Genomic DNA, 24,383 nt, shown 5'->3' on the forward strand with positions numbered 1-24,383 from the left:
AGTATGGCCACTAAATGTTGAAAATGAGGAATTCTTCAATCCTCAGCAGGCTACAGTTCGGCCATATGTCATACACTGGAGCAAGGATTTTCAGCCCTTCCACACCTCCTCACAGGTGCAGTCCTGAGGGTATAGTACGACGGGTAAAGGCAGACCATGCATTGGCACGAATCTCATGGGTAATGGTGGTTGGAGACCATGACTGGAGCACAAAATGCCACATTTGTTGAAATGGTGAGCAATCATCAGACTGACCGTGCAGAGAGCTAGCACAACAAGCATGGCCAGTGTCCGTTTACTGTTAGTATAATTTGCATAGTGCTTTATATCTGAAGACTGCTGTAAGGAGCTTGAGATGCTACAGAAATAAAGGAAATGGGTGGTAAGTACACAGGAAAGAGAGTGGAACGTTTTCTATGGCTCCTGTATTATTGACATTGGCCCTAACTTTATATTTCAAACTTTTAGGGTGAAAGCGTTTTTTCAATTGTGCAAACACGGAGGTATGAAGTTGCCTTGTGTCAGAATTATTTTTCACAATTTGGTTGTTCAAAGGAATTAAGAAATGAGTGGTATTTAAAAATGGCTGAGCTGCCAAAATGTGCGGTGGTGCAAGAACTTCTAGACTAGACTACGAACCTGATTTAGAGTTTGGTGGACAGAACACTCCGTCAAGAGATATCCCGCCCAAACATATCCCGCCCAACATATCCCGCCAGCCAAACTGGAAGTGTCATAATCTATACTGCATGTGTTATACATCCTCGAAGGGAGTATTGCATCCGCCACACTCTAAATAACACCCTATAACCAACTCCTTCCAAAGCCCAGGCAGTCATCAAATGTCTGCATTAATTTTTCCGTGAATATAGGCCCGTTGTGCGAGTTAGTAGTGTTCACTGAGGAGAGGCACCTATGTTGTAAAGATGGGACAGGAAAACGCGGTACAAAATAAAGCAAATGCATGTTGTCAGACTAAACTAGCATTCACTTCCCTAAACATGCGTCTGGGTAGCATCTAACATAATCTATGGGAGTGTATGTAGGTTTGTGTTCTTCCATTTCCTACTACTATTTGTTTTTCTTGTGCTCTAGATGGAGGCATGCGTCTCTGAAGACTGTAGTGTTGTTCCTATAGATTTCTTAATGATGTAGACTCCCACAAGACTCTTCCCTCTTTGAACTCTCTGTTGACAATTGGTGAGCCATTAACTATATGGGCTTTTTTAGTGACTCCAACTTGCCTCAGTGGGTTGCTTTTACTACCGTGTGTGTTTATTGCACAGTATTGAACAGCCACCGCAGAGGAGCAGACAGCTCTATTTGCGTTGCACTCTCATTGTCTTTTAACTATTGTGGCGGTCCACGTGCCTTTGTAGCTAATTGCATATTTACGTTAACTTTAGATAAGAGGCGGGAACATGTGTTTTAGCTGCACCGCCCACCTGTCACTGCCTTTAAATCACCGCCTCCCACTGTGGGGTTTGCGCAAACAGTAACTTTATAAGGGTCTCTCTCTCTGTGTTTCTCTCAGTCTGCCTCCCTCCCCACCCCCAACACCAATGTGCGCCCGGGAACAGGCCCGCGCAGTTTCACAGGTTGCACAACACGTGTTGTCAGAATGGAGCTCAAGTCGTACCTTCATTGCTGTGATATATTTTCAGCCCAGGCTGTTGAGTGCTTACTGCAGTCACGTCCTTTTAAGCTTCTCCCATTTATTTGAAAAAGTGGCATCGGACATAAAATGTGTAAATAATTCGTGTCCACGTCGTAGAAGGATATTATTTTTAAATATCTCCTTAGAAGATGTGCACAGCTGTGTACTTTTTTCGATAAATGAAGGTCATGAGTGGGAAAATACGGCTCCTTTGTTTTGCATTGGCTCGAGTTCAATTGGGCACTTATATTTGAACCAACATTTAGACAATCTGGGCCAAACTGTCCCTTTTTTCGCAGTTCGTTTTCACAGAAGGGGCCACATCATGATGGTCTTTTTCGTCACTGCGCCTGCACAGACGAAATCCGAGCGCCTCTTATTAGCGTCTGGAGGAAAACATTAACTCGAAAAATCTCCGAGTCTAAGCATGTTTTACTGGAAGCAGAGCTCAAGAACACGAAGCAGTGACTGCCTCCTTGTGTTTCCGAGCTCTCCTGTCAGAAAAACACGGTTAGACTCGGAGTTATTTCACGTTAATTTGTGGGCTCAAGATGCCAAAAAAGAGGCGCGCAGGTCCCTTCTGAGTTGGTAGAAGCGCAGAAAGCGGCATGCTGATTACGGCCCCTTTTATTTTTGCAGTCGTGAGGCAGTGCACATATTAATGCAAAATTGAAAGGTCGCAGTGAAATCCTTATAATCCAGAAAGGGCAGCGAAAAATGGCATAGTCTTAGATAAAAATCATGCAATCTACCCTCTTACATTGCAAAAGTCAGGATGAAACTTTGACAATGACAACTCTTTGACAAAATTGACTGTAGCATGATGTATTCCTTGTGAAGAATTTAAGTAGAGTGCGGCATCATAGAAAAAGCAATTTTGTTGGCCAGAGAACTCTCTAAAGCAGTGTACAGGACCAAGGTCCTCTCAGTAGAAGCTGGTCCGAGGACTGTACAGGACCAAGGTCCTCTCAGTAGAAGCTGGTCCGAGGACTGTACAGGACCAAGGTCCTCTCAGTAAAAGCTGGTCCGAGGGCTGTACAGGACCAAGGTCATCTTTGCAGTAGCTGGTCAGAGGGCTGTACAGGACCAAGGTCCTCTCAGTAGAAGCTGGTCCGAGGGCTGTATAGGACCAACAGCCGCGGCCCGTGGAAGGAGTTCCGTGGGGCGGAAAGGCGGGGCGGGGGAGGGGCAGGGTGGGGGGTACTAAAAACCGGAATATGGATAATTGGAGGTAAGTAAACAATTAAATAAATAAAACAAATTTCGTAGCGCGCCCTGCATCACAAAATGCGATGCAGGGCGCGCAACAAAATTCGTTTTATTTATTTAATTGTTTACTTACCTCCAATTATCCATATTCCGGATTTTAGTACCCCCCACCCTACCCCACCCCTGCCCCGCCTTTCCGCCCCACGGAACTCCCTCCAAGGGCCGCGGCCGAGGACCAAGGTCATCTCTGCAGTAGCTGGTCAGAGGGCTGTACAGGACCAAGGCCCTCTCTGTCAGAGTTGGTCAGAGGGCTGTACAGGACCAAGGTACTCTCTGTCGTAGCTGGTCAGAGGGCTGTACAGGATCAAGGTCCTCTCAGTAGAAGCTGGTCAGAGGGCTGAACAAGACAAAGGTCCTCGCAGTAGAAGAAGGTCGGAAGGTTGTATAGGACCAAGGCCTCTCTGTCGTAGCTGGTCAGAGGGCTGTACAGGACCAAGGTCCGCTCTGAAGTAGCTGGTCAGAGGGCTGTACAGGCCTAAGGTCCTCTCTGTAGAAGCTGATCAGAGGGCTGTACAGATCTAAGGTCCTCTCTGTCATAGCTGGTCAGAGGGCTGTACAGGACAAAGGTCCTCTCAGTAGAAGCTGGTCACAGGGCTGTATAGGACCAAGGTCGTCTCAGTAGAAGCTTGTCAGAGGGCTGTACAGGACCAAGGACCTCTCAGTAGAAGCTGGTCAGAGGGCTGTACAGGACCAAGGTCCTCTCAGTAGATTCTGGTCAGAGGGCAGTACAGGACCAAGGTCCTCTCAGTAGAAGCTGGTCAGAGGGCTCTATAGGACCTAGGTCCTCTCAGTAGAAGCTGGTCAGAGGGCTGTACAGGACCAAGGTCCTCTCTGTCGTAGCTGGTCAGAGGGCTGTTCAGGACCAAGGTCCTCTCAGAAGAAGCTGGTCAGAGGGCTGTAGACTAGCAGGGTCCTCTCTGTCGTAGCTGGTCAGAGGGATGTACAGGACCCAGGTCCTCTCCATCGTAGCTGGCCAGAGGGCTGTATAGGACCAAGGTCATCTCTGTCTTAGCTGGTCAGAGGGCTGTACAGGTCTACGGTCCTCTCTGTCGGAGCTGGTCAGAGGGCTGTACAGGACCAAGGTCCTCTCCATCATAGCTGGCCAGTAGGCTGTATAGGACCAAGGTCCTCTCTGAAGTAGCTGGTCAGAGGGCTTTACAGGTCTAAGGTCCTCTCTGTAGAGCTGGTCAGAGGGTTGTATAGGACCAAGGTCCTCTCAGTAGAAGCTGGTCAGAGGGCTGTACAAGACCAAGGTCCTCTCAGTAGAAGCTGGTCGGAGGGCTGTATATGACCAAGATCCTTTCAGTAGAAGCTGGTCAGAGGGCTGTAAAGGACCAAGGCCCTCTCTGTCGTAGCTGGTCAGAGGGCTGTACAGGACCAAGGTCCTCTCCATCGTAGCTGGCCAGAGGGCTGTATAGGACCAAGGTCCTCTCTGAAGTAGCTGGTCTGAGGGCTGTACAGGCCTAAGGTCCTCTCTGTAGAAGCTGATCAGAGGGTTGCACAGGTCTAAGGTCCTCTCTGTTGTAGCTGGTCAGAGGGCTGTACAGGACCAAGGTTCTCTCCATTGTAGCTGGCCAGAGGGCTGTATAGGACCAAGGTCCTCTCTGAAGTAGCTGGTCAGAGGGCTGTACAGGTCTAAGGTCCTCTCTGAATAGCTGGTCAAAGGGCTGTACAGGTCTAAGGTCCTCTCTGTGGGAGCTGGTCAGACGGCTCTACAGGACCAAGGTCGTCTCTGTCGTGGCTGGTCAGAGGGCTGTACAGATCTAAGGTCCTCTCTGCAGTAGCTGTTCAGAGGGCTGTACGGGACCAAGGTCTTCACTGCAGTAGCTGGTCAGAGGGCTGTACAGCCTCCCACTGCCAAAGCTCCACGGACCACCAAATAAAATTGGTGGTTGTTAACAGGGGCATAACGATAGGATACCCATCTGCAATCCCACCAGAGGCCACCAAATACCTGCCATTTTTGACTCTGGTGATAGAATACGACACCTGTTCTTAACAAGGCCTCATGTTGAGAAGGGAAGGTCATGGTGTGTATGTCACATCAGAACGGGAATGCCTTTGACTGGGGGGTGCCTAAGGATTCCCGTGGGTCCTTGGGGTTCCAGGGCCCTAGGTTGTCTCCTATGTACAGTATCTTTTCTGTGAACATACAAGGCCATCGGGTGGAGCTGATGCTCACCACTGCTCACTATACTTCTGCCCCTGGCAGGCTCAACCTGTAAATGATTGAAATTACCCATCAGTTGCACATGTGGGAACATGGTAGGGGTGATGGTCGGGATACGGCCAGCGTGAATACAGTTAACTGATGTGTAAAGCATCCAACAGTGCCATCGACTTGCTACATGTGAGCATATGTCACTTAATGGACATCCCTGCTACATTAGGACATTCTTGAGTAATGTGGTACAGCCCTCCGTTTCACCCACCATCACTCACAACTCATTACATTAACGCCTCACTCAACTGGCTATACACTTGCAGAAAACTGACTGTCTTCGGTCTCTCATGGAAAGCCTTGGAAAGCGTCAGCCTGGACTCCGCACTCTCTCTGCCATGTGACGCTAGTGGCAGTGTCTTCACTCTGCAAATGGAACGAGCAATAACAGTAGAAAAGCAGAAGGATTTATTGCTTACAGCAGTTTATAAAAATGATGAAAAAAAGGAAGGGGAGTTTCATACCTAACGAACATGATTTTATATACATCACTTTTGAGTTGCAAGCCTGTATCAGTTAGTGTATTATTAGTATTAATATTATTATTACTATTTTCTTTATTATTATTACTATTACTATTATCGTTATTATTACTATTACTATCACTATTACTATTGCTAATAATTTGAATACTATTATTATTGTTATTATTATTATTATTACTGTTGCTATTACTTTTAATAGTATTGTTGTTATTATTATTATTATTATTATTATGATTATGATTATTATTATTATTATTATTGTTATTATAGTTGTTATTTATGAGTTGTAGTGTGGTGGTGGCAGCAGGCTCAATAAAGCAGCATTAGCAATGGTAGCTGTAGTAGTACCAGCATTAACGATATATGTGGCCGCAGTAGTAATAACAGTATATGTGGCGGCAGTAATAGTAGTAGAGGCACCCTACTATTATTCGTAGTATCCCTTCAGTGCAGGTTTCTCTAGGTGACTCTTTTTTTGGGCATTCTCTGTTCTTATAATTTCAGTTGTTTGATACCTCACGACACCTGACTCCCGCTGCCCAGACTCAGGTCTTGGAGAATCTCAGTGTGTGTGTTTCTGTGTGTCTGTGGTGTGTGTGCATGTGTGCGCAAACATGTATGTGTGTGTGTGTTTGCCATCTCAAGAGCTAAGATGGCCAACTATGTGCTAATTGTTTCCCTCTCCTCTAAAATTATGAAGTTGGAACAGCTCTTTCCGAGCTTAAACAACTGCTCACTCACTGCAGCAGTTAAAGCACTGTAACATCTCATAACATAACATTTGGGATTGTCTCGCAAGGCTGCCTACTATTTTACAATATTCCATTCAGACACCAATGTGTCTGCAGCAGAGCCATCGACAGAGATAATGGTCACAAATTAAGATGATCTGTTAAAATATTGTAGTCACTTATACCTGGGACATCATCTGGCCTCAATGAAATGAAGTGTACAATCTATATAGCTATTTCTGAATGATGGGATTGAATATTGGCCGGTGTGGCGATGACAAAAACGCTGAATCACACTCTCACCAACTTTTCGGGATTTCTTTTTCATCGCCCCAGTTCAAGTGTTAGGGGAGGTAAATCAGCTTACATGCTACTGTAAGATTTGTTTTCTAAATGTTAAAGCAAAACTATGAAATTGGTTTTGCCATAACCCGAGACACTGATTAAAACTCTGGGGATCCTCCCACGTAAAGAGAGTGGGTTTCAAGGCAGGCTGCTCAGCCATTGACTATTACCTTCAGATCTAACCAAAGGTAAAAAAATAAAATAAAGGCAAAGGGCATTCGTTTAATTGCAGCTTTTCCGGTTTGTCTAGGCAGTTGCCTTAGAAGACAGGAGCATTACCTATGCCAGACAAGATATGATGAAAATTAGGAAAAGTCTCTTAGCTCCCGTGCAGCTGATAAACTAATCTTCTAAGAGAATATCTGCAACATAATTATAGCCTTCCTTGTGAGAAAAGGTCACCTCAGCTGTTTTTTATTCCACTACCTCATATATTAGTCCTAGTAGATTTTTATGCTAAAACTAAGAGCCTGATTTAGATTTTGGCGATGACTTTCTCCATCCAAAACGTGACATATATTCCTACAGCCTTAGTACAAGTGCCTTTTAATGAGGTGGACTGGATAGCCGTCACGTTTGTGAAGGAAGGACCCATATGCCAAACTCTAAATCTGTGTAGTAAGTCTATAGGTGCAACTCAACCTCAGTGTCTTGAGGAAATGCCTACCATACACCTTTTATTGATCTCACCTTGAAAGGACATCAAAGATGGTTAAACTCATATCTTCAAGATAGGGGGCTTACAACTCAAGTTAAGAAAAGCAAAAGTATACACTGGGGCAAAGGCAATCCCAGCTTCTCGTGGAAGATTCAAGGTTGTGATGTAAAATTGGTCAGTCTTATACATATCTAGAAATATTCATTGTCTGATTTCTTAATTGGGTCTCTCTTTTCAAAAGAATATCGGAATTAGGTTAGGCAACAGCATTCAAAATGGCTGGTAGATCGCGGTCACCGTGGCCTACCGTCCAAGATTTGCCTAAGTTTATACTGGACTATTTGAGTTATGTATTCCCCACCAGAATGATCGAGGTGCAGGTAAAAGCAAAAATGACCCCAAAGATTTACTCTTCCACAATTCTACGCTGTGCATCACCTGCCCCAATTCTTGTATTCCCATCCAAGAGAGTCTTAGGTTCCCTTGAGGGAGTGGGTTCTAAATGCCATGGCTCCAGGTATTAAATACGGCGAGGTTAAAAAACTCCCACTGCATGAAAACACTTGAAAGAGAAATTTGATTGCTGGAGATTAAATCTTCCAGTTAGCTACCCCTCTCAGAGACCTCCGAAAGAAGAACTTTCCTTGTAAATGATTAAGACCTTCTGCTGACTGTACATAAATGTTTAAAATCTTTGAAATTTAAATCCCCCATCTGAAAAAGAGACTTTACACACGGTTGGGCAGGGAGGTAGGGTGGCGGGTTGTCTGGGTTGCCATAGCTAAGTGGGAAACATTGACGAGTTTATATTATTTTGGGCAGTTTTGCCTTATGCATAAGCAACTTCTGGTGGAAGCATAAATTCCCTCCAGCCTTGGGGCTTTTAAGTGACTCCTTTGTGCTCAGGATGTGCTTTTGAATAAAAAGGTACTGAATGTGTTACAAAATGTTGCAGCACACGTGAAATTTCCAGGAATCCAATGAAGAGGTAATAGCGGTAGATTATTATTTCTTACAACAAATATTTGTACATTTATTTCAAAACGTATATGATGGGATATGTATCAAATTCTATAAGCCATGTTTTTCAGATGCAATAAGGAGAAATCGGAAATGTATAACTATTATTATTATGATGATTAATATATTATTGTTTTGTAATTATAACAACTATGAATAGTATTAGTAATACTGCTACTACGACGACTACTACTTATAATTAATATAATAATATAATGATTAATATTATTGTTAATAATAATAAGAATAGTATTAATAATAATACAAACCAACAAAATAATACCAACAATCATCATCCTCATTCTCTCACTGCTATTGATAATAAAAAGAGTGCGTAATCCAGTGTGTATGCACCAGTCAAGCCATCTTTTAAAAGACCGCTGCCCTTATTATACACAACTCTGGGAGCCGTGCAACTGAACCCAGTGCCCCAGGCCTCCAGCTGTCCCCTATGCGACTGCGAATGAAATGAATGGAGAGGCATTTTCCCATCATGCTTCCTGCATACCATTTGTATGTTGTAAACACGTCCGTCTAGTCACTGGGCTGTTATAGAACGCCTCATTACTGTGGCAAGGTAGAATGAAGCATCATCAGAAGAAGGAGAAACCGCTACTCAAAATGACTCGTTGCCAGAAGCTCAAGGGAATGTCCCTGGGAGGCATCGCTGGTGGTCACACACAATAGCAAATACAAAGATGTTATCGTTGCTACAATCCACAGAAAGAAAAAAAGCACTCCAGGGCCCCCTTTCTGATACCTGTAGCATTTTCCGGTGGTCTTTACATACAATTCCCAAAACATTGAAATAATTTTCATCTGTCCATTCCATAATAATAGTCTACAGTTCCGAGACTACATTCTACCTGTTTGAAACTAAAAATATATCTCCAGATAAACAGCTAACAAGGCCAATGAATGTATTACTGAATCAACTGTAGGTAGTAACTGATTTTTTTTTACGGCTTTGTATAAACATATGTAGCGTTTGTGTTTGGTCTGTTATGAGAACACTCAACAGGCACATCTCTGATAAATGAGACACACATAGTTAAATGAATTCATTCACGATCACACTGGTGGGCCCCTGGGGAAGCACAGTCGCAGACTAGTCTTCCCCCGGGGTCTTTCGCGCAGGGGAGGACCAGGTGGGGTCAGGGGGTGGGGTTTTAGGGGGAGGGAAATAAGAATGCAGGGGAGGAAGGCGACTTCCTCCTCCTCCATTCTCGGCATCATCGGGAGGGTTTAGTTACCGAAGGCCACCCACCCACCCTGCAGTTACTAGGGTTCGAAAGTAGGGTTGGCCAAGCGTGCCAGTTTAGGACGGGCTGCAGGATTAGCGGTACTTGGGAGGGGTGGGGGAGTCAATAGCTGGCGCACCCATCCCTCGGGGTGGGAGAAGAGTGAATGATGGGGGGAGCTGGAGGCATGAGTGTAATGCCAGATGATACCGGCGAGGATGCTAGGAGAGATCTGTGAAATGGATGAAGAACGGAACGGGTCATGGAGTGGAAGGAGAGGTGAGTTCGGAGTGGGCGAAGAGTTGATGTTGGGGATTTTGTTATTGGTTATTTGTTGTATTTGATTATTGATTATGTTGTACAGCCTGGTCCTAATAAATGGCCTTTTACGCTTAAGACATCAGCGTGGTCTGTTTATTGCGCGAAGTGTGGTTAGGGCGGGAAGTCAAGATTAGACCCTAAACGTCACAACCATTTTCCCAAACAGCTCTAATGCAGATCAGATGAAGTACTGTTTGTGCATGTGCTACTTCATTTAAAAAAAATTGATAGTGTCCAGAAAATGGTGCATGTATGCAACCTAACTTGCACATACAGATCTGTCCAGAGCTTAAAGTCGCCCGGTCCTTCCGGGTCTCAGACGAGGCAGTAATTTAAAATGGGCATTGAAACGGGTCACCAACAGGCCTTATATTCATGTCCTTAATTTTTACTAGCAAAGACACTGGTGATTACTGAACAATTTATGTAAAAATGTAAAGGTAACCCATTTCAGTGATTTAGTTGCTGTTTATATTTCACATTTTGTACTTAATCTTGCACTCTGTAGGAGTGTTAGCTATGTCTAGGATGTTGTGCTTTAATTTTTTGGTAAACAGCATATTACTCTTGTATGCTGCATACTTTGAACTGAGTCTCTTCGAGATGTTTATAACAGCCAAGGACTGTGAGCTCTGGAGCTGAGTCTCAAGGCAGTGCGATCCTCACAGCGGCTGTTAGTGGGTCAGAAAGGACTTCAGACCACATTGTCTTTCAATCCTTGGCCTCTCTGGAGAGCAGCAAAACACACAAGATGATGGACGGAATGTTGCACATTGGCAAAACATTTACCCCCAGTCACAGATCTGGGTTTAATTCATTGTTATTTTGCTCACCACGCCACCCCAGTTCAGACATGGCCATATGCAAATCAGTCATGACCCTGTGCCTCATGAGAGCACACAAATCCAACAGTCGTGGCTGATTTAGATGGGTGGTTGTGTTATATAGTAGAATGCAATAACAGAAAGCTCAGAGAGGAACAAAAATACTGCTAAGGGTGGCATGCTATGGAAATCTCAGAAATGTAGTTTATGTCTTTAAGCCACGCCTATAATTACATAGACCACGCCCCTGTTTAGAGACACTTCTTCCTTTTTCATCCCACTTAAAATCCTGGATCTTTCCCTGTCTGCACATAGGGGCATGTCTAGGATTGTGGCAGCTACAGATTCCAGAAGGGGTAATTAAACCTGTTCATGGTGTATCACTAATATCCCTATTGCAGTGCTGACCAGGCCCAGGATTTTCACAGATGAAGGCACAAGGAAAGAAAAGAACAAAAATGTCCCATGTCTTTCCTGCAGACTCTGTACTACTTAGCTTATGAAATGCATGAGAGGTGGAGTCCACAATTACATTTCTATCTCTGATTTAAGGGTAGAAATTTAACTGTGCACATTATACAAAACCATTTATAGCCAGATGTCTCAAAGTGGTTCGAAGCTTAAAAGGGGGACGAGCCTGTCCACATCTGCAGACCTCGTTGCTACAACCACATGGTTCACAGGAGTCCCAGTGGCTTAATACAAAATAATACCCCCCTACTAAATGTGATGAGGGGCCTGTTGTCTCCCAGATCACAAGGATAATCATGGTCTTGGTCTCAATGGGGTTCGACTGAAGGGTTGGGACCCCGCTATGCTGCAGGTGGCCAGCTCAGGAAAGCAGAGTGGCTTTCCCGATTGTTTACTTATTTATTAGCCCATGGCATTGCACGCATTCTGTAAGGCATGCAATGGCATGGCTTTGAGAAGTGAGGGGGCACTCTCCAAAACAATAAATTCTGGGGGCACCACGCATTGTGGGGGATGCGGGGCCTTCGTTATGCCCCTGAAGAGTCCATAAATAGTGGAGGAGTGAATGTGGGCTAGCTGTTAAGCACTGACAACTGGGCAAAATGTATTAGCGCAACATCTGTGTCATGATGTGGCTTTCTGCCTATGTGTAGGTCCCCATTGTGATTTGGGACCTGCAGAAATAAATGTAGCTGCACATTTCTGAGATGAAGATTAAATTGCTCCGAATTCTCGAGGGCCTTCAGTCTACAACTTAATCAGTGGATCTCCAATTAAACCTTCCTCATCCAGTCATGCCTATACTCTCCTGAGCCACTGAACTAACCCATGGGGAACCCTTAGCCCCATCTATGGATCTCCCCTGTGAAACACTTAACCTTAACTTGCTCACAAATGCATCCCAGCAGCCAGACAGTACCTCCATGGCCAAATAATTGGTGTGGCCCATTCCACCCCTCGGATCAGACTTCTGTCCCCAACTCAAGAAAGGTCTGTCCATAAGGACAGCAACCAACAGAAGCCACTGACAGCTATCAGTGTCAAGTGCCAGGTGCCAGACCATCCTGGGCCCTCTGACCTCTGAGGTTTCTCAGAGTGGGAGCCAATAGCACCAGGATTTGTGCAGCATTCTTCTGCTCTACCTCCCACCAGTTCAGGGGTGGTATCCTGAGACTGATGCTGAACATTTGCCTGGTGAGCAAGGACTTCCAGGAAGGAACCACCACCCACTCAAGGGTCTGTGTCTGTCTGTGTCATCTAGGGGCTTGCCTTGAGCAGGTCTCCAGCCTTCTGTGACAGCACAGGGAGCCCCCCAAGTCAGAAGTGGCCTCATCCCAATCAGTCTTGGGGTGCTCTGTTCTCATAGCTGGCAACCCCCTGATCAACTGGTACTCCCACTGTGGTCTGTTTCCACCTCCTGCCCCACCATCTCTTCCTGGTAGGGCACCTTGGATCCATGCCCCATCCAGCTCCCCTGACGCTGTGGAGCTCACAGTATTGTATGGTCTCTTGATACAGACCAGGTTCCCCTGCGTATGCCCCCATTGGGAGCAACCCAAGCAAAGGGGCTGGAAAAAGGGTGCCCAGGGCCTCCACCCACCAAAACCTCTCCTCCTATCCTTAGAAGGGACATGGGTACCCTTTTCCCCACATCATGGGACCTGCCTTGGTCACTGTGTACCTCCCCCACTCTGTTGAGGGGAACCTGAACCACCCTCCTTAGGATCACTCCCCAATGCTTTCTCAGATACTCTGGTACTCACCCAGTGGTCTGCCTCCTTTGCATTCTGCCTGGGGTCAATGAGCTTGCAATCAACCAGGTACTGGTGTAGCTCTGGAAAACAATGAATGAACATTTGTTCTCTCGCAACTAAATTTCCCCAGCTATATTCTCACAGAGAATGTGTGCAGTTCATCTCATCTAAAATAGAGTCCTTTTTGAAGCAAAGGAGTATTGCCCACAAAAAAATGCTCATTGTACTACCCAGAAACAAATGGAATGATTAAGAAATGTAACCACACTTTGAAAGAGTCTACTCAGATTTTTAAGTCCAGTGGTGGAGAGGTTGCACCAGGTTTTGGAGTTCAGGTTCACTCCACATTTCACCACAGGTCTCTGTCCTTTTGAAATGTTTTGCAAATGTAAACCCAACACGAAAATGTGTTCTTCATGGGTGCAGAGTTTTAAGGGCGAAAGTAGCATTAACAAAAGACAATAGAGGTAAGGAGACTCAGAGAACTGATTGCGTGTGACAAGGGGAAAATACATTTTGATAAATACAAAGCAGTAAAGTTGAGGTAGGTGATGTAGTCAGAATTAGACTACCAAAGAAAAACCAAATGGGAATGCATTTTGGTGACCCTCTTAGGGATTTCAAAGTTTTCAAGGGTGCTGCTAAGTTGAAAGATGGTCTAATATGGTACTTTAAAAGGTCATCTGTAGAGGTTTGATTACTGCTCTTGTGGGTTATTGCTTAGGAATTTCTGCATTGTTCATTGATTTGGGGGGAAGATGAGCAATGTTAGTGTATTTGCTTTGTATGAAATTGCTATCTGTTTCTTCCTTAAGTGGTATTGTAGTAGCTCAATGTTCCTACATCCCAGTATCCTGCATGCCAGTTGGAGATTAGAATGTTTTCTTTCAACTGGGAAGTAGTTGGATGGCATGCTGGAAACAGGAGTGGATGGAGTTTTTGTCTTACTGGGAATAAACTTGGATTTATCCTAATTTTGTTGGCCCTGTTGTTTGTCTATCCTCTAACTAGGCCCAGGTGGAGTTCACGTAGCAGCGCTACGCGGAGCTCCGCTAGGTGCAAAAAAACTCTAAAGTGCTACGCGGAGGTCCTCGAGCACGCGGAGTTGCTATCGTGCCCATTCGCATGACATTTTCAAAAATATGCAACGAGATGTGCGTTCTTGCACCAGAAATTGCACACGAACAGCACCATGCGGTTCGCATGGGTGTGGCCATCTGGTATATGGTACTGAGGCCTACTTTTCCAATCCCTGGCAATCTGTTTGATCCTACCCCTCTAAACGTTATCTACCCCTCATTTTTTTTATTACCTTTGTATGTTTGTATTTTACGTTTTCCTATTTCTTTTGTGTTTTTGCATGACTTTTGTACTTTTTTATTTTCTGCTTTACCGTCTTCCTTTTTTCCTTCCTTCCTTCTTTTTCCTTCCAGTTTATTCTCTTCCCTCCCCACCCAGTGCCATGGCAGAGCAGGGCAGTGGCAGTGCCAGGCCCTCCCGAACCACTGAGTGGCGTAGATGTAGCACCAGCCTCCTACCTTGCGGTCCCTGGAGGCCTGAGGGGGTAGAGCCCTGTGCCATTTTTTCCGAGGTGGAGGTGGCTGCGCTTGTTTTTTATGTGCAGCATCACCTCCCCTCCACCCTGGCAGCAGGGGGCAGGCCTGGAAGTGGGTATGGCCTCCAGGAGCGTTGGCAGTGTTGGGAGAGGGTGCACCGGGCTGTGAGCCGTTTCTCTGGGGTCCGGCACACCCTACAGCAGCTTATGCACTGGTGGGCCAAAGTCCTTGATAGGGACCAGGACCTGTTCGACCTGCTGGGCAAGGAGGTCATGTGGAAATCTGAAATAATTTCTGTTAGCATAAGCTGAAGCCATCTTGGTTGTGGGATCCATTTTGTTGGCTTTGTAATTCTCCCATCCTCTGCTGCTCGTCTTTTTCCCTGTCTGTGCTGTCTATTTCAGTTGACTTCCTGACTCAGCTAAAAGCAATGTGCATGCTAAGAGTTTGTAGCTGCCAGAACACCTGGTCTCAGACTCAACTGTCAATCATTTACTGCTGCCATTAGCACTTCTGCTCCCCCTCCCAGTTTGCTGACTAAGTGATCTCCCATTTGTCCATGTTCGTCGGTAACTATTCCTGTGTAGGCCTGCACCTTCTATTTGTATCCACATGCTTACCAGTGCAGAAAAAGCTATATATAAGGCCTGTGTTCTGTGACTTCAATGTACTACCTCAGGCAGCACTTGAGAGTGCTGTGTGGACGTAGTCCCACTCATGAGTGATTAATAAACTTGTTATTTGGATTCCAGCTTCAGTGCCAATCTCTATTTTGTTGGTCTATGGACCCGTGGACAGAGAAGGGTGACCCCTGCACATTTCCACAGTAGGCGCCCAACGTCGGGCCTCGTCGGAGACATGGCCATCCAAAGGAGTGGTCTTGACAGAAGAGTGGAATATTGCTGAGGGTCTTTGCAACCAAAGTGATTTTTCCGGTTTTCTCGATTTGACCCTCCAGGTGTTGGCCGGTCCTGACTGAGGTATCCTTTGGCGTAAAATTTGCAGTGACCATTAGGTCGACGAAGAGATTGGCACTTGGAATTTGGAGACTCTTGTTTGGTAAGGTCGCTGAAGCTGCACTCTTGTTTGCTTGGACAAGATTCTGGTTTTGTTTGTTTGATTTATTTTTTGCAAAAAAATAAAGGCAGGTAATGTGGAGATTTTTCTCTACTTTTGAATATTTTGGAAAAGTAATATTTTACAAAAACTTGGTATCATGCCTGTTTCCAGCACACTCCGTAGGTGTGTTGCTGTCTTGGTGGAACCAATATGGATTTAGAAAGAAGTGAGCTGGCTCCCCCAGAGGGGACACCTAATAGACATATGTATGTTAAATATGGCATTTCTTCCATAATGTATAGTACACTGTGGAACAAATATATGAAAAATGATCCTGATTTACGATGGCCTGTAAATGGGTCATTTGACTTTAAAAAGATTCATTATGTAGAGCAGTGTGTATTCAAGAGAAAAAGTCGACAAGATATGTTTGATTGTGAACGAATGTGGGAGAAATAAGTGCAATAGAGAGTGAGGAAAGAAGAAGCTATAGCAGAAAAAGAACAGCGAAAAACGATATATCAAAAAGCGTTAGAATGAAACTATAAAGAGATAAAGGCAATAAAAGAAAAAGAGGAAAGGGAGCATCTTTTAGAGGCAACTGTCCAGTACCCTTTTAGGCGCCCCATTTATCCCATACTTAATAAACCTCAGGATGACTCAATTTTGTTAGATCGATCTCCGCTCCGTATAAATTTCCCTCTGCCCCTAAGAATGATCTTTCTGAAGAAGAAAATTTTTTCTCAGATGTTAAAGACTTATATAAGCAAGATGGGCTGTTGACGAAAAAGCCACTATCAGATCCACTGCTGGCAAAGAAGCTCGTGGGACTACTTCTGCTCCAGACCTTGTAGCTCTGGTTCAGCAGTGGAAGGATTTAGAGCAGTTATATTTTGCAGAGACGTTTACCTGGGAGGTAATACTTGGTTCTAGAAACGTTGCTAAAAACTTAATGCCCAATGATATTAATTCTGATTATAAACAAGTAAGTGATGGAAATTTCCTTTTGTCAAATATACCTGATCTAATTAGGTGAGTAGTTAAATTAAGACATGATACAATATGTTTAAAAGCGGAGCAAAAATCAGCTAGTACAGTTAAAACTGCACAAACAGTTCAGACCCCAGTGCAAAAAGATGACGTTTTGGGGACAGCCACTGACCCTAGTGATACTATAGTTACTGTAAAACCAATGCGTGAAGCTGAGCCTTTGTATGTTCCTCTGAAGGGTGCGGGAACAAATGACGATAACACTTCAGATGATGCAAAGGGATATTTTTAAGCCTGGCCAAAGCACTACGCTACGCTCGCGTAGTTTGCGAAGCTCGCGCTACTTCACACTACGCGAATTGCACGTAGCACAGTGCGAACACGCGTAGCGTAGTGTTGCGTAGTGCTGCGGTCATTTTTTGCTTGCTCGCAGTCCTCAACGTCAAGTTGGTGACCGCAAGCAAGCAAAATGACATCCCGGCGAGACTTTTTCCTTGTTCGCGATCAGCAACATCAAGTTGGCTATCGCGAGCATGGAAAATAAACCTCCCGGCGAGATTCCCAACGCGAGGAGGTCAGGTTTCTCATTGCGAGTGGTCGCGTATGCTCGCGACCGCTCGCGATGAGAAACTACCAGTCCTCGTTGAGAAAGCTGCCGCTCGAGTAAAAATCTACTCGAGCAGCAGAAAACTACAGCTCGCACTGTGCAAGATGCCATTTTCAATGATTGCACAGTGCCGGTTGCATGTCCGCACTGTGCAATCATTGAAAACGACATCTGGCACAGTGCGAACAAGGTACTATGCAGTTCGCGAAGTGCCACGCGTAGCTCGCGTAGTGCGAAGTGCACTTTGTGTAGCTTCGCGAAGTGCTACTTCGCGAACTACGCCCAGGGTTAGATATTTTGTTTATAATTGGGTCTATACTCCTTGGAGTAAAGCAGATGTTATGACTCTTAAGGCTGCTTTGCCTGATCCACGGAAAAATCTGGCTGCTTTCTATGAGGAAGTGGAAGGAGCCATTAGCTCCTGCACTATGACCTTGCCAGATATCAATATGTTTTTTGGACTCATTTTGCCCCCTGATATGTGGAGAACAATTAGGAAAATAGATGATAATGTAGCATATGGTGATACTCGGGTGCATTTAGAAGAAATAGATGCGGCTAGAGAGCCTGCGCAGAAACCACAACAGGAGATATTGGATCTTCCCAAAGCTATTGTGACTAAGTTGAAAACTCTCATACCCCCTAAGAAAATAGATTGGACTACGTTAGCGTCTTGTAAACAGAAAGCGGATGAGTCAGTTTCTGATTTCTTTACACGATTTGAAGAGACATTTCATGACTTTAGTGGGCAGTCATTGACAGATGACATGAGTAAGCATTTGTTCATCGACAAATTTGTTGTTAACATGTAGCCAGAAATAGCTAGTCGCCTTAAGGCCAGTGAGAGTTCGTGGACTACGTCTTCCCCAGTTTCCCTTTTGACTATGGCCCAGTTTTATGAGCGTCAGGAATTGGAAGCAAAAGGCAAAGAGGATTAGAAGGTAAAGGATTTAAAGACGAAAGTTATGTTGGCTCAAGTATATGGTCCACAATTCAGAGGTGGTGGTAGAGGCGAACGTGTAGTATATACCCCTGGTGTACCCCCTTTCTCTCAATCAACTTTGTCTTCTACTCAGTGTGCTTATTGTAAAGAGATTGGACATTGGCATTCTGAGTGCCCCCTTTTGTGAGGTCAGCAGTGTCAATGGGGTAGAGGAAGTATGAGAGGACGCCCAGGGAATTCAGGAAATAGGGGAGGAATAGGACCTCGCCCCTGGTTGGAGGCAGTTGAACACGTACCAAATTATTCTAATACCTTTGATAGACAAAATCAATATCAAATGTCTGATTAGTCGGCTGATGGTCTTGGGGATTCAGATTATGCATAGCAATGCCTAGGTTGGGGTAAGGAACCTGTTGAGGTCCCAGTAGATCAGAAAGGTCCTTATGTTGATGTAAATGTCTTGGGCTCTACTGATCGGTTTCTGGTTTATACAGGAGCTACTCCTAGTGCTGTGCCTAAAAAATTGGTTCCTAGGGTTCCCCTGTCTGGTGCAATGATAACTTCGATAGAATTCGATGGGACACCTACATCTAGCCCACTGTCACAGCCACTTGCATTTAGTCTTGACAAATTCACTGCAGTATGTCCATTTTTGCTCTCCCCTACCATGCCGGATAATATTGTGGGTATCGATATGCTTAAACATTTTTGTGCTACAATACGCTGTTCCCCAGAAGGTGTGCGTGTTATCTTAAATGATAACTATCCAATGGTTGAGAGGTCTTGTCTTATCAAAGAGGATATTGCTCTGGCATCTTTACCTAGTACTTTATGGGCTACATCAGATACCGATGTGGGACAAATGGTTATACCACCAGTGCATATTCAAGTGAAGGAAGGTGCTTCATTGCCTCGATTGCCCCAATATAAAATATCTCGGGAAGGTGAAGAAGCATTGACGCACATTGTTCAGGATTTGATCAAGGTGGGGGTTGCGGAAGAAGTCCCTTATAATATTTGTAATAGCCCTATTCTTCCTATTTTGAAAAGAGACACTGATACTAAAATTTACAGATTCATTATTGATTTACGAGAGGTTAAAAAAATTGTAATGCCCCAATACCCAGTAGTCTCTGACATTACGACACTCCTTACTATGGTTCCTCCTACTGCCACTACATTTAGTGTCATAGATTTTAAAAATGCATTTTTCTCAATACCTATTCATCCTGACAGCCGTTATTTGTTTGGCTTCACTTTGATTAATAGATCATTCAGATTCTGTAGAGCTCCACAAGGGTATATAGAGAGTCCTAGCATTTATAGTCAAGCATTGAAAAGGCAGCTTGATTCTTTTCCTGTGCCGAAAGGGGTGGCTCCTATTTAATATGTCGATGACATCTTGTTGGCTGCCGATACCCCTGAACAGTGTAAAGATGGAACACTGTCATTATTATAATTTCTTGCCTCTCATCATCACAAAGTCTCTCGAAAGAAATTGCAATTTTGTAGACAGCAGGTTACCTATTTAGGTCACCTCCTGTCTAAGGAGGAACGTGCACTCACACCAGATCGCGTTCAGACCATTTTAGATACACCTGTGCCTCGTACTCAGAAGGACGTCCGTGCATTGATTGGCCTTACTTCCTTCTGTAGGCAGTGGATCCCTAGCTTTTCGTGCATTATTAAACCCTTGTTGGCCCTTTTGACTAAAGACACTCCGATGCCCCTCCCATGGACTACTGAATGCCAAAATGCCTTCCAAGGGCTATGTCAAGCTCTTTGTTCTGCACCAGTATTAGGAACTCCAGACTACACTAAGACTTTCACACTCTGTGTACACGAGAGGGAAGGTTGTGTCCTCTCAGTTTTAACACAGACACATGGTGATAAACAACGTTCTTGTGCATATTTTTCAGCTGTCCTTGATCCAGTTGCCCGTGTGCTGCCTGGTTGTTTCCAAGCGGTGGTGGCAGTGGCTGTGTCCCTACGTCAGAGTGAGGGAATAGTCTTGTCACATAGATTGTTTGTGTTAGTACCTCATTCAGTCGATGCCTTGCTAAATCAAACAAAGACACATCATCTGGACTAGTGCCCGCTTGACAGGATATGAATTGACACTTTTGGCCCCTCATATCATGTTCAAAAGATGCTTGACTCTGAATCCTGCTACAGTATTGCCACTTCCAGCTACTCAGTCCCAGCCACAAGAGCTACATGATTGTATATTCCTTACTGAAGAACACACAAAGGGTCATGTTGACCTGCAAGATACACCTCTTTCTAGTGTTGATGGGGAGTTGTGGGTTGATGGGTCCTGCTTGAAGTTGCATGATGGCACGACATCTGCTGCTTATGCAATTACAACACTTCAGACAGTAGTTTAGACAGCTCGTATCCCACAGAAGTCAGCTCAAGCAGCTGAGTTGATAGCACTGACAAGAGCATGTGAGCTTAGAACAGATTTGCTTGTTAACATTTAAACACTGATAGCCAATACGCCTTCCGCATGGCTCATAACTTCAGGCAGCATTGGAAAGATAGAGGCTTTCTCACTTCACATGGGACACAAATAGTACATAATCTCCTTACTGCCTATCCTAAGAAAGTGGCAATTGTTAAATGTAGAGCACACAAGAAAGTGACCGATAAAATAGGAGCAGGCAATGCCTTTGCGGATTACACAGCTCAAGAGACTGCAATGCAGCAAAGTACCACATCTATGTATGTAGTTAAATCACAGGCTGAACGTTGGCATGATGCCAGGCAAGAGGTGCTGGGCAAGCAAAAATCTGCCTCTGTTGATGAATTAGACCAATGGTCCAAGGAGGGAGCATTGGATGATGAGGGCTGTTGGAGGAATAAAGAAATGACCAAATGGAAGTTACCCACAGCCTACTTACACCCTATGATTCACATGGCACATGGGCCGGCACATGTTGGAGCATCCTCAATAGCAAAGCAACTTATGCAAGTTTGGGATCATCCAGAGATTGTCAGTATGGCTAAGAAATAGCCCAGTCCTGTCTGATCTGTCTCCAGTATTATCCTGGGAAGGGAACACAAACTCCAGCAGGAGGGTTTGCAATACCTACTGCACCTTTTGAGGTCCTGAAAATGGATTACATCCAGCTTGAGCGCTGTAACAACCTGAAGTATGTCTTGGTAGTGGTTTGTTCCTTTAGTAAAAGGGTGGAGGCATACGCTACGAAAGATAATACAGCTCTTACTACAGCAAAGGTGCTCCTAAAGGAGTTCTTTCCATGATTCAGCATTTGCCGAGTTTTGTGAAGTGACAACGGACCCCATTTTATTGGGCAAGTTGTTGAGTATCTCATGAAAGGATTGGGAACTAAGCAGAAGTGTCATGCTGCTTTTTACCCACAATCAGCAGGACTAGTGGAACGTTACAATTCTACCCTGAAATTGAAATTGGCTAAGATACAGGCTTCCACATCTTTGAAATGGCCTGTTGCATTGCCCTTAGCATTGCTATTCATTAGATCAATACCACATACACGATCTGGCCTTTCACCGTATGAGGTGGTTTTTGGAAGGCCAATGAATATTTGGGGGATTCCTCAGCCACGCCCTATACATGAAGTACCCTATGTATTGATGAATAAATATTTGTCTCAGTTGACTGACAGTTTGTCTTCTATTTATCAACAGGTTCGGGAGACTCTACCAGACAGGTCGCAAGGTGAGGGCCACGGCTTGCGCCCTGGTGATTACGTGGTAATCAAGTCCTTCCAGAGGACCAGCTCCCTAGAACAGAGTTGGCGAGGCCCTGAGCAGGTGCTGCTGGCTACCAGAACTGGGTCCATGCAACACACTGCAGAAAAGTGTTGCAAGACCTAGTGAGCCCAGCTGCATTGGCAGATCACCGCGATATCCTGGTCATCGAGAAAGGACAAGCCACGTCACCTGAAGGATCTGAGGAAGTCTTCCCGGACCACACGATTCCTGGTACATCTCGATACACGCTGCGACCCAGGAAGAAAGACACTTTGTTGCTGAAAAAGACTGTTTGAGCCACTGTCCTGGGTGGTTAAAGACTAACTTCAAACGGGGGTAGCCTTTTAGTGACTATTAGTTTCAATGTTAGTGAAGAAACCAACGCCTGCACAGGACCTTAGGGCACCATCTGTTTTGTTGTTTGTCGACGAAATGAATATGCCTAAGGAGAAGAAACCAACTGCTGCAAGAGTTTGTAGTAAAAGAACAATAATTGTTACTGGACTTACTTTGACTATTGTTATTGTTGCCATAATAACATGGATTGTGGAGGAAGTAGCTCCTGTCCGAAATCTACTGACTGCTACTACTCCTGTCCCTCTTGAACACCACTACTTTACTCCTCCTTATCATGAGCAGAAGCATAGAATGTCTTACCTCAATAACACTTTTATTCAGATGTTGCACCATACACACAATGCTACGAACGTTACCAACTGCTGGGTATGTGGAATGATGCTAGCTCATCAGAAATAGGGAGGAACGCATTTTATTCAGTTGCCGTTTTCAAATAATGGCTCCTGCAGAGCCTGGTTTGCACTATTGTGGGCTTCTCATATCACTAATATTACTAACTTTGATGTAGGAAGACTTAATGCTCAGTTGAACAAAGTCTGCTATCCTGATGAGGAAGGGAACCCACAAGCCAAATTAACTGTATGGGAAATGGAGGAGTATTGCTGAGGACATTCCTCCACACACTATGTTTTCCCCAATACTCGAACCATCAAGGGTAATGGACATCCTGTTATTGCTGTAACTAGAGCTCGAGCGGATCTCTGTGTGAGCAGTATTGGCAGTATCCCTGTGGGAAAAAGTGACTTTACTTTAGTGTTTTATATTACTGGTATGAACAATAGCAGTTTTTTGTCCTCACACAATACTTATTTCATTTGCGGAAGTAAAGGTTATTATCATCTACCTATTGGTTGGTCCGGCATCTGCTATGTGTCCTTTTTGCTACCACCTGTGTTTTTGGCACCTGCATCCTACCATAAAGACTATAAACTGTATAATGACATTTTTTAAGAGCCGATTCAAAAGGACAATAAATAATGATGAGGTGGATCAAACTGATACTGCACTACAGCAGTATATTGACTTTAATTTGGGACTATTCTTCTTTGTTGGTGCGGCCTTAAATAGCAAAAAGATCAGGTGCTTGACACGTGTTGTAGAGGCTGTAACCAATCAGATAGCAATGGCGCTTGGAAACATCACAGAAGAACTACAATTTGCGAGAATTGTGGCCCTCCAAAATAGGATGGTCCTTGATGTCATCTTGGCTGACCGTGGTGGATCATGTCACATCATCAGGAGTAGCTGCTGCGTTTATATCCCTGACCACACCTCTTCTGTTTTTGATGCAATCTCCAAGATGCACAAAATAACTACTGAAATCCACCACGATTCAGGGACTTGGACTTTGACTGGATGGCTATGGAACATGTTTACTGTATGGGGTTGAAAACTATTGTCAGCCCTATGTATATTTCGTGCTATTCATTTCACATGTTCCCTATGTGTTCAATGTGGCCCGATGCTTTGTTCCCTTTGTGTTTCTACTTGTACCTCATGTATACCAACTAAACAAAATGTTAAGAATGTAAATGCCTGACCAGCAAGTGATCAAGAAATTAATGAAATGATGCAGATCGATATAAACAATATTTTTCGTATTCCCTCAAAAACATAAGAAAATGTCTTGGGTCGTCTGTGGAAATCTGAAATAATTTCTGTTAGCAAAAGCTGAAGCCATCTTGGTTGTGGCATCCATTTTGTTGGCTTTGTAATTCTCCCATCCTCTGCTGCTGGTCTTTTTCTCTGCCTGTGCTGTCTATTTTAGTTGACTTCCTGACTCAGCTAAAAGCATTGTGCATGCTAAGAGTTTGTAGCTGCCAGAACACCTGGTCTCAGACTTAACTGTCAATCATTTACTGCTGCCATTAGCACTCCTGCTCCCCCTCCCACTTTGCTGACTAAGTAATCTCCCAACTGCCAATTTTTGTCGGTAACTATTTCTGTGTAGGCCTGTACCTTCTAGTTGTCTCCACATGCTTACCAGTGTAGAAAACGCTGTATATAAGGCCTGTGTTCTGTGACTTCAATGTGCTACCTCAGCCAGCACTTGAGAGTGCTGTGTGGACGTAGTCCCACTCATGAGTGATTAATAAACTTGTTATTTGAATTCCAGCTTCAGTGCCAATCTCTATT

This window comes from Triturus cristatus, chromosome 2_1 (genome assembly GCF_964204655.1).
Source record: "Triturus cristatus chromosome 2_1, aTriCri1.1, whole genome shotgun sequence".
Classification (NCBI taxonomy): domain Eukaryota; kingdom Metazoa; phylum Chordata; class Amphibia; order Caudata; family Salamandridae; genus Triturus; species Triturus cristatus.